The sequence below is a fragment of the Brassica napus genome, chromosome C1, assembly GCF_020379485.1.
Source record: "Brassica napus cultivar Da-Ae chromosome C1, Da-Ae, whole genome shotgun sequence".
NCBI lineage: Eukaryota > Viridiplantae > Streptophyta > Magnoliopsida > Brassicales > Brassicaceae > Brassica > Brassica napus.
Genome location: NC_063444.1, coordinates 10795088 through 10805400, shown reverse-complemented (window position 1 = coordinate 10805400; position 10313 = coordinate 10795088). Strand labels below are relative to the sequence as shown.

The following is a 10313-nucleotide window of genomic DNA, read 5'->3' as shown; positions in this document are numbered from 1 at the left end:
CGAAGTTGGAGAAAGAAGAGAGTTTGGACCCGAAATTGTAGAAGAGACGATGAAAAAGTTAGAAATCATTCAAACCAATACGAAGAAAGCGCATGATAGACAAAAGAAGTACGCCGATCAATCAAGGCGAGAAGTGGTGTTTAGTATTGGTGATTGGGTTTATCTGAAAGTGTCAGCTCAGAAAGGAAAGGAGAGATTCGGGAAGGTCGAGAAGCTAGTTGTTAGATTCATTGGGCCTTACCAGATTGAAGAACGAATCGGAGATGTTGCTTACCGCCTCAACCTACCTGAAGAGATGCAAATACATCTGGTATTTGACGTATCAATGTTGCGGAAACATGTTCATGATCCCAACGCTATTGAGACAGAGCAAATCGAAAACCTGCAAACAAACTTCACTTATCCAGAGGGACCAATCCGAATAGGTGAACGTCGGATACGAAGATTGAAGAATCGAGAAATTTCTCAAGTCCAAGTATTCTGGGGTAAACGGAACCGTGTAGTTGTGACCTGGGAGGATGAATCAAGATTTAAAGCGTTGCATCCAGAGTTCTTCCACGAAGAAGTAGTGATGGAAGAAAGGGGATCACCGGATCCTTAGAGAATTCGGGGACGAATTCTAATAAGGGGAGGAGGATGTAATACCTCATCTTTAAAAAAAAAAAAAAAAAAACTAATTTCGGTTTTATGGAATTTCTCGGGGAAGCCGAAGGCTCGGAAAATTTTTATCCTCAAGGTTAAGGTTAGTCTGGAGTCTATTAAAAATATTAAGCTCATCAGAACGGCAGCGGAAAAATATTTGGGATTGATCGCGGGACGAAAATTCACCAGAAGGGCCGAAATCGCGCAAATCGACCGAGAAGCTCGAGGTGGCTTGATCTAAGGGATCAGGACGTGGTGTCAACCATTTAACCTGCTCAGTGTCAACACAAGAAGTAGGTTTAGACGTGCATGAGGCAGTTCCATGCAGCTTGACACATAGAAGCATGAGGTGTCGCAATACCTGCGTTCTGCGCATGCGAATCGACATGAAGAGGCCCGTGTGTCGCGATGCATGAACACCAGACATGCTGAAGGGCAAGTGGACGTGGAGGTGTCTTCTGGCATGGCTAGAGAGCATGAAACAGGGCTTGTGGACGCCCATGTGTCGCCACGCATGCGACCGGAAGCATGCAGGACAACACACGGGCGATCAGGTGGCTCATTCTTATTGGCCAGCAACTTCTATATATACCCAGCTACCCTAGTTCATTTTTACTCATTCAGACACACCAAGGACACTCCAAAAGGTGGCTTAGAGAGAGAGAGAGAGAGAGAGAGAGAGAGAGAGAGAGAGAGAGAGAGAGAGAGAGAGAGAAAAAAAAAGAAGTGAGGTGCTTTAGAAGTATAGACATTTTTCGAAGACCGATAAACTGACGAGAAGTTCCAAAAGACTGTCCAGAAGAGAAAGAAGGTTCTTTTTGAGTTCTGATCAGTCCAGACCAATTCATTCAAGACATTGAGGTTGGGTTTTGGGATTTAACATCATGGTACCAAGATTAAGATTTGGAGGGGATAAAAGGGGTTTGGTCAACATCCGGAATCAAAGAGTCGAGCCACATCGCTTAATCACTGTGAGTCACGGTTAATTGTTTGTTAACGAATTTTTAATGCAGGTTCCTGACATCGGAGACGGCTTCCGAGCTAGGATAGCTGGACCGGTCTAGGTGTCAGTTTGTGGATTTGAGACTTGAGACGATGTCTGGGCTAAGTGGATAGCAAGACTAGTCTAAGCACCCGGGTTATTGTGAATGTGTGATTATTATATGTTGTTATGGTATGTACCTCGTGTTGGTACTGTTGTGTGAGAACTTTGTGGTGGTTGTAGTAGTAGTTTGCATGTCATTGCTTCCTCAAATGGTACCACTAAACCGGTCGTGGTCCGGAAAGTGGTGGGCTCGGTTTAACTTGGCTTGATCACCAAGGCCGAGTGTCATACGTGGATGTGACAGCCCCCGGCGAGTCAGATAGAGGACCGGGGCACGGCGATTCCGATTGAGGATCGTGACCGGACGATTCCCGAGCGTCTACGCCTGTGTGGTGTAATAGTGAAGGGATTGCTGGTGTCCCTTATGTGGAGGAAGAATGATTATGTTGGGCCCTAGGAGTATATATATATATGGTTGATTGATATGGCACTCATAAAGAGTGTTTGATTTATTACGGTTTAATGATTTATTGCTTAAATCGGTCATGCTTTATGAACTTGAATATTGATTGTTGAACTACCCGTCTTGCTTGTGTTTGGGGTGGGGTTTAGAATGACGGGTAGTTGTATATGCTAGATAGGGAACTCTGGCTCACTGAGTGAAACTAGTTCACTCACTCCTCACATCCTTTTGCAGGTGGCCAGTAGAAATGACCATAGCGCTCGCGGAACTGTAGGAGCTGGTGTAGATTGGACATCTTTTGCTAAAGACTCGTTTTTAATCTGGCGCCGTTACGAAAATTAACTTGGTTCATCCATCTTCATTAACATTCACATTAATACCTACTCTCTAGTTCTCACATGATCTCATATTCAATGAATCCATTCACTCATTCATTTGTGTAAATCCTCCATTATAAATATGAAGGTTTTCTTCCAACAAAATCATCAGTTCATTTCTCTTGATAAGCAACACAAAAAGGTGATGAAAAAAGATTTGTTAAGCCCATGGTTGTACTTAAAGGATTATGACAGAAAAGCGTTAAGAAACAGAAAAAATGAGATGAGAAACAGGATAAACAGAGAATAAAAGAAAAAGGGGGAAACGATAGAAGAGGGGAGATAACTTTTTTTAGTGAACCTTTTTTTCAAAGATCTATTTATCTTTAGCTCATAATAATTTTCAACATCTTGGTGTTGATTTTTCATTATTGTGGCTCCCTAAAAGGTTGTTGGCCTTGATCTCAAGGATACAAAACTTAGTGCAGACACTTATGGATATAGAATCTTGTGTGAGTATGCATGATTATGATTTGTGAGTATATTTCAATTAAATCTTTTCCATACCGACTACTGGACTATGAATTCTATTTAACTTGGCTGCTTCTGTGTCTCCAAAATTGGCTGAGTTTTGATATATACATAGAATGCATTTTTCTTATTATATTTCTAAGATTAAGTCTGCATATATCACAATAAAATGAGGACGGTGGACGAATGAGCTGAGTGTGGAATACTAAACATGTTCTTACATGAAATTAAAGCGTTGTAGTTTTGTCCAAACACTAACTTATGCCTTATTTAGAACACTCACTTCCCATAACATATATACTCTGTTCTCGACAAATGACACCAGCTAGCCTAAAAAAAAAAATCACAGCGTTGACACATTTGAAAGAAAATTCGTCCAACCGCACCTTCTATTTCGGATAAAAACAACTATAACTAATACGATATGAAAAAAATAGTTTCAAATATATATATATATATATATATATATATATACATATATATATTTGAAAATAATGTTTCATTTGACATCAACCTAAAATAATATTTTAGCACATAATTAATAATATAATATCAAAGACATAAATTTTAAAAATATATAAATTTTAAAAATATTCCTAAGAAAAAATATAATCTAAGATTTTTGTATTAAAAATTAATTTACTTATTATCAAAATTATCATAATTACAGTAGAATAAACAAAGAAAATATGTAAAACTATTATGTATTCATGAACATTTTAATATTAAGATGATCGTGATCTATAAAAAGAATAACAAAACATACACAATAAAAGTTAATATCACCTTAAATTTTAAGTAAGCTAAACGCTTTGAAATACTCTTTGATATATTTATGTATTTTTGGTTACTAACACCCCCAGAGAGAGAGAGAGAGAGAGAGAGAGAGAGAGAGAGAGAGAGAGAGAGAGAGAGAGAGAGAGAGAGAGAGAGAGAGAGAGAGAGAGAGAGAGAGAGAGAGAGAGAGAGAGAGAGAGAGAGAGAGAGAGAGAGAGAGAGAGAGAGAGAGAGAGAGAGAGAGAGAGTAAAATTAGGCTAATAGTAAAGTAAAAATTAGTTTTTTGGTTAATTTTAAATTAAGAAAATAGTATATCTCATATACATCTCTTGTAAATGTAAACATAAAACACAAACCACAAATCATATAAACAATAATAATCTTGATTACAAGTAAAGTATATCCCACCCGTAGTCTTTATATATAAAAGAGAGTTATCTCTCTCCTGGTGAAGCCACCAGGTCACAAATTCGGTTCTTGTGAGCGTGACACGTGTCCGGCTTCTCAAAACGCAGAGCTTCATTTATTCTGAATGGATTATTTGGGCTTCTATAGTTTATAGTTGGGTTTCGTCTTTTTGTTTGGGCTTATAACTAAACAACCCAGCTGATTGTCTTTTACCTTTTCTTCACGAACGGCGAAACCAGGGTTCATCGTGTTATTCATTTGTTACTAGCTAAAGCTACAATGGTGTCCATTTGGGGATCCTTCAGAAACTTTCTTATTCGCGACAGACGGTGGTGAAAATTAGGGTTAGCCGTTATCTTCACAATGAGTGAGCTTGAGCAACAATGGCGATCTAGTTGAGTCAGACGCATCGTCGTTTCGTATTTGGTCCTTAACCCCAGACGTTACGACTCTCTTCTTTCATCAGCTTTAAGAGATGTCTTAACTCCACCGATGCAATCAAACACGACGTCTCATTCAATCATACTCATTCAGCTCCAAGGTCGTTTTCTTTACTTATATAAAAGGTAAGCCTTCTACCCTTGAACATCATCCTTACATTTTGTGATTCTCCAGAAAACAAAGAAAATCTCCAATTATAGCTAAATCACATGTTCTTCTTGGTTATTTGATGGCTGGTGATTGCTCTTCCATCGTCCAGGTGTGGATGCTCCAATTCTGGGAGGCCGGAAAAGCACAACGCGGTGACGAGTTAATGGGAGTTGATATGCTCCTCTTCGATGTGAAGGTTTGAACGTTTTTTATCTCATGCTCATAGTTTTATTTTTATTTTTCCGGCAACCACCATCATAAGAATTAAACTTTTATATATATATATTTAATCTTCATTGAACCTATTTTTGTTTTTTCATAACGTTTTTTTTTTTTTGATACAGATCTCTTTTCACATTCGTCAGTCAACCCTCATGCCAGCCACCGTGAACGTTCACCGGCTAGCCAATTTCAGGGATCGTCTCCAGGCTGCGGATTTGATATCACTCGGTGCAACCAGAACTTCAGGCTTTCAGACTCACTTATGACAATACTGTTCAGTGATTCAACCAATCTAGATGTGCTAACCGAACCATATTCACCCATTCCTGTAAAACGTTTCAGGTTCCGTGATTAGCCAACACCAACACCTCTTCCATGTACAACTTCTTAAAGACTGTTTATGACAGACTTATTATTGAAACAGATAATAAATTAAGATGTTCTTAATCTTTTAGGAACGTTATTGGTGAGCTCACTGCTGTGAAAAGTACAGTGAGTGACATTTCGTCTAGCGAGTTATGGGACTATTAAGATCGACAAGTAACTCTCTTCTACATATGAATCTATTCAATACTTTCATAAATTTTCTTACTTTTCTTTTGATACATTGACCGTTTTATGTTCTATCTTCCTTTTCATAGTAATATCTCTCACTTTGAGTCTGATTGACTCACAAGATGTCTCTTTTCACAAGAAACTTGAAGGATTCCTGGGGGATCCAAGGGTTGTTGTTACAAGTAGCATAAACCCAAAGATGGTCGGAAGTATATTTCTGTCTGGAATTAAATACACATAATGCATAGGATCAGTTATACTAATTTTAAACTTTAGTGCTTACATGTGAGGAGGCCTAATATTCTTGAAACACAGATTGAATATTTTTCTGCAGGACGTTTGTTCTTGAATGCCACCTCGGGAACAGATTTATTTTCCGACAAGGCAACTGATGCAGGGGAAATTCAATTTTAGGAGTAAGTGTTTGATGATTCATAAATTATTACATCCATAACAAACTCTCACGGAATGCTCTGTAACAGCACATGCTGGTTTCCAAAGCCATTGGGATCACCCCTGTTCCATCATTGCTGAGAGTCTATGCAAAGGTTGAACCTCTTACTATAGCTGAGCTCAATGAGTTCGTCATCATTTCGGAGCCTCAGGTTGTACAGTCAGTTTTTACTGTTTAAAGTTTATCTTCTGTATGTGGTTCTGAAAGGTTCAAAATATAAGATTGAATTTGTCTGCACTGGAATGGTGACTGATATCAAACTGGAGAAAGGCTGGTGTTACGTCTCTTGCTCAAGGTGCACAAAGAAGCTCCAACGAACGGTGTCATCCTTGCGTGACCTGCAGTAACACCACGCATCAAACCATTGCAGGAACATCTCTAAGTGGTCGCCATCAAGAAACCTTAGGCATCAAAGTCTTCAAAGGTGGTCAAGAAGCCACGTAAGGAATAAGTGAAGATAAAGGGTTGTGATGCGGAAGGAGTACTTGCTGTTTCAATAATGATTGTGTTAACGTGGGTTTTCTTTTAAACTATGTACCTCTTATGGAGTTTGGTATGTTTTAAAAAAAATCTAAAACTATAATAAAAATGCCTTTTTGGACTTTATCATCATTTTCTCACGACTTATTATATTTAACCGTTTATGATTACCTGCTTAGCACATATTATCTTACTCCTTTTTTGAAACAGGTTTTTTAAAACACTCACATATTGTCTTTACTCAAATTAAAAGTTTTCCAGCTGAATTATAATAACAGTTAGACTTGATGCGAATGTCATTACTACATACATGTAGATTACAGTTATGATAAGATATAAGCGTTTGCAAATTTAACCTTTCTCCATCAACAGATGTACATATGTGTACGACTACAACTATATAGTTTGTTATTCTTTCATAGTGGTCTCGACCAAATACTATTCGTTCTCTGAGTATACACGAGCTACTTCTTTTGTCCCCAAACGAATGTTCGAACCTCCAATGTGTTAAATATAGTATTAGACCATGATTATCGGCGGTGGAAGGAAGGTTCTTGCGCGTGGACCCTATCACCTTTTTGCAAAAACTGTGCTTCAATGTCGCCAAATAAGAAACGTTTCGTAGGAGTTTGTTATACTGTTTGCGGGTCTTACAGACACGTGGCCGTCCGCGATCGGTTCATTTAAAAAAAAATTTTTAAAAGATCAGAAAACAAAAAAAAAGAAAAAAAAATTAAGAACCCCAAAAACGTTTTTACCGATAATCATGCTGTTAGAGCTTCGTCCATTAAGGATCAAATAGAAACCCAGTAACGGTTACAGTGGATAGTCCCAGTACATAATCCAATAGCCTCCATAGATTTTTTCCTTTTAAAATATTCTAACACAATAATATGCATAGTTTATTAATTACAATAGGAAAAAATATTTGATTACTACGTATTGGCATCAATAGTTAATTAACATGAACACCCAACAACATCCAAAATAATAATAACCTAATCACACTAAGATTCAGCACAACGTCGATCACACATGACTTCCCTTGCGTAGATCTCAAGTTTGTGACACTTAACTACTTCTTGCGGTTATTTAGGGTAAAATATCAAATAATTAAGATGATTTAGATAAAAATTTAGATATTTAAGATTATTTTAGGAATTTCGGAAAATACCATCCGTATACTTTTGGATACTTTCGGATAGTTTGGATACTTTATAATAATTTAGTTATCTTCAGATATTTTCGGATACTTTTAATAGATTTTAAATTAAAAATATATATTTAGTTATGCTATATCTATATAATAATTAATATTATTTATATATTGGGGTACCCATTCGGTTCTCGGTTTGGTTCCGGTTCGGTTCGGTTATTTCGGATATAGAAATATAGGAACAGTTCGGGTATAAAAGAGTTTCGGCACGGTTCTGGTTTTGGATATTTCGGTTCGGTTATTCGGTTCCAGTTTTTTTTGCTCAGACCTAACTAAAACGATTAACTATCTCATTAAAACCAATCCATTACAGACATAGCGGTCCATGTTTTTCACTTACCCTATTGCTTCCCTATATTTTTAAACGACATCTATAAAACTCATAGGACATTTTAACATAGAAACAATAACATAGAAGAGTGGATTCACGGAGTTCTTGATTTTTTTTATTCCTCGGTTTGAAAATGTATCGTTTGGTTCATTAGTTAAGATAGCAATATCATTTCATAGGAACATGTATTACATTGGTTGTTATGTTTCCGGTCTGGTTTCCCAGACAAGCTCAAGTTTAAATAATACATAGTTGTTTGATGAAAAAGAAAGAATGAATATACTCTAAGATATGATTAAGAAAACAACCAAAAGCAGAGCTAAATCTGGTAAGGGCGAGCCGAGCAATAGAAACCATAGTTGTCGTGCCATAAACGCTGACTCAGACTATGATCTCGACGTGGATGATGACAACATGTCAGGTACCAACAGCTTCTCGACGAATGCAATATTTTTTTAAGAAAACAACAAAAACACCGGTTATTTATGACTTCTAGCAAAATTGTTCCACATAATACCGAATATTTTTTTAAAAAAAAGTTCAATTAGCTAATCATATGAACCAAAGACAGTAATTGATATCTTAAGAAGTAAAAAATTACATCACATGGCACACATAGCTCTGGATCGTATTATAAGACATCATATTAATACTAAGTAACAAAACACTAATATCATATGCATAAACAACTGTATTTTTTTTGGTCAAACCATAAACATCCGTATATTTAAAATTACAAATTCTGTAAAATAAAATACAAATGTTCATAGCACAAATATAAGACATCTCGCGCGTAGCGCGGACTGACCCTAGTTATCATATACATGTGTGTTTAGATCAGCACATAAACTGATAAACTATAATTTTTTTTGGTAAGATGTTAAATAATAACCTATAATTTTTTACAAAGAAAATGATACACTATGTATATAAATTATTCATTGTTCTGAAAACAAATTGCTTATAATTGAAGATATCATTAGTTAGTTTGGTTGATATCGCTGTGAGGTGTGAGCTAAACCTGTGAAAAAAAATTAAAACGAAAGACACATAAAGCAAACTATTATTGTTGACCAAGAAAACGATACGGTATACATATGCATTTTTATAAGAAAGATGTTCATAATTCAAGGTGCATTAATTAGTTTGGTAGATATCATATCGAGCTAAACCTGTGAAAAACTTTTACGAGAATAAAAAGGGATATAACCAGACACTATTGATATATAACATCCATTGCGCCTAAACACAAGAAAACATACAAAATACTGGTTAACTAGATCAAGATCCGCGTCTTGCGCGGAATAAACATTATAAATATAAATTATTTTATGTATTATATGTTCTTACATTTATAAAATAATAAATATATATTGAATAATTAAAAGTCAGTAACTATTAGATATATAATTAAATTGGTGCGAAAGTATAAATCAATTTTATTAATCCAAACAATTTTTTAAAAAAATTTGATAGGATATATAATTAAATTTAAATGATATTAACATAAATAGTATATCTATTAAACGATGTTTTCTACTCATATGTTTTTTTTGATCATGTGTATCTTTAATAGCAAAAATTTTAAATTACTGATAACAAAAAATTTATTGTGGGATTAATAATTTTAGTAATTGATAATTTAAAAAACATTATCAATGTTAGTTCAAAATTTTTATCAAAAAAAAATTATTCAAAGTAAATTTTGAAACTAAAATATTTATTTATTCAATATGGTTTATAGTTTAATTTAGAATGATATATATACATAGATATTTTAAATATTAAAGATTAGTTAAATTAGACTTTTACTTATATGATTTTGTAATCATTTGTATTTTGTCATAACAAAAATTTTAAACCATGGATTGCAAAATTTGAATGTGAGACTTTTAACAGTTTTAGTAATTTATAGTCATTTTTTAAAATTCAAAATATAACATATACAGAAAAATCTAAATTTTTATAATATGGTTATTGTGTTTTTTTAAATTATTTTAATAGTTTAAAATTAAACAAATTTGATAGAAGATACATTATTTTTTTATCAGATCTTTATTATTCAAAATCATTAATTATCATATATACTTTATCCACATTAGGCAATTCCGTAATCTTTATTTAAGGAAATAATAAATGACATTAATAATGAATTTATGGTTAGTTTAATAAAAATCTTATTATATAATTAGATGAACCATCCTATTTCTCTAATAATTCTAAAAATCATCCTAGTGATGACACGTGGTTACAAAAAAAGTTGTAATGTTTCACGAATAA

At 34.8% G+C, this 10313-nt stretch overlaps 1 long non-coding RNA gene across 4 annotated transcripts; it reads left to right on the top strand.

Moving 5' to 3' along the window:
- The first annotated feature begins 4303 nt into the window (after positions 1–4303).
- LOC106375737 lies at positions 4304–6618 on the top strand. 4 transcript variants are annotated; one of them, XR_002655083.2, is made up of 7 exons: positions 4324–4750; positions 4885–4971; positions 5120–5374; positions 5453–5537; positions 5639–5968; positions 6035–6100; positions 6214–6618. It is a non-coding gene; the product is annotated as an uncharacterized LOC106375737 (long non-coding RNA). The 4 variants fall into 4 exon arrangements; XR_002655087.2 differs by having other exon boundaries at positions 4304–4750; positions 5120–5339; positions 5453–5968; XR_002655085.2 differs by having other exon boundaries at positions 4309–4750; positions 5141–5374; positions 5453–5968.
- Positions 6619–10313: the final 3695 nt, after the last annotated feature.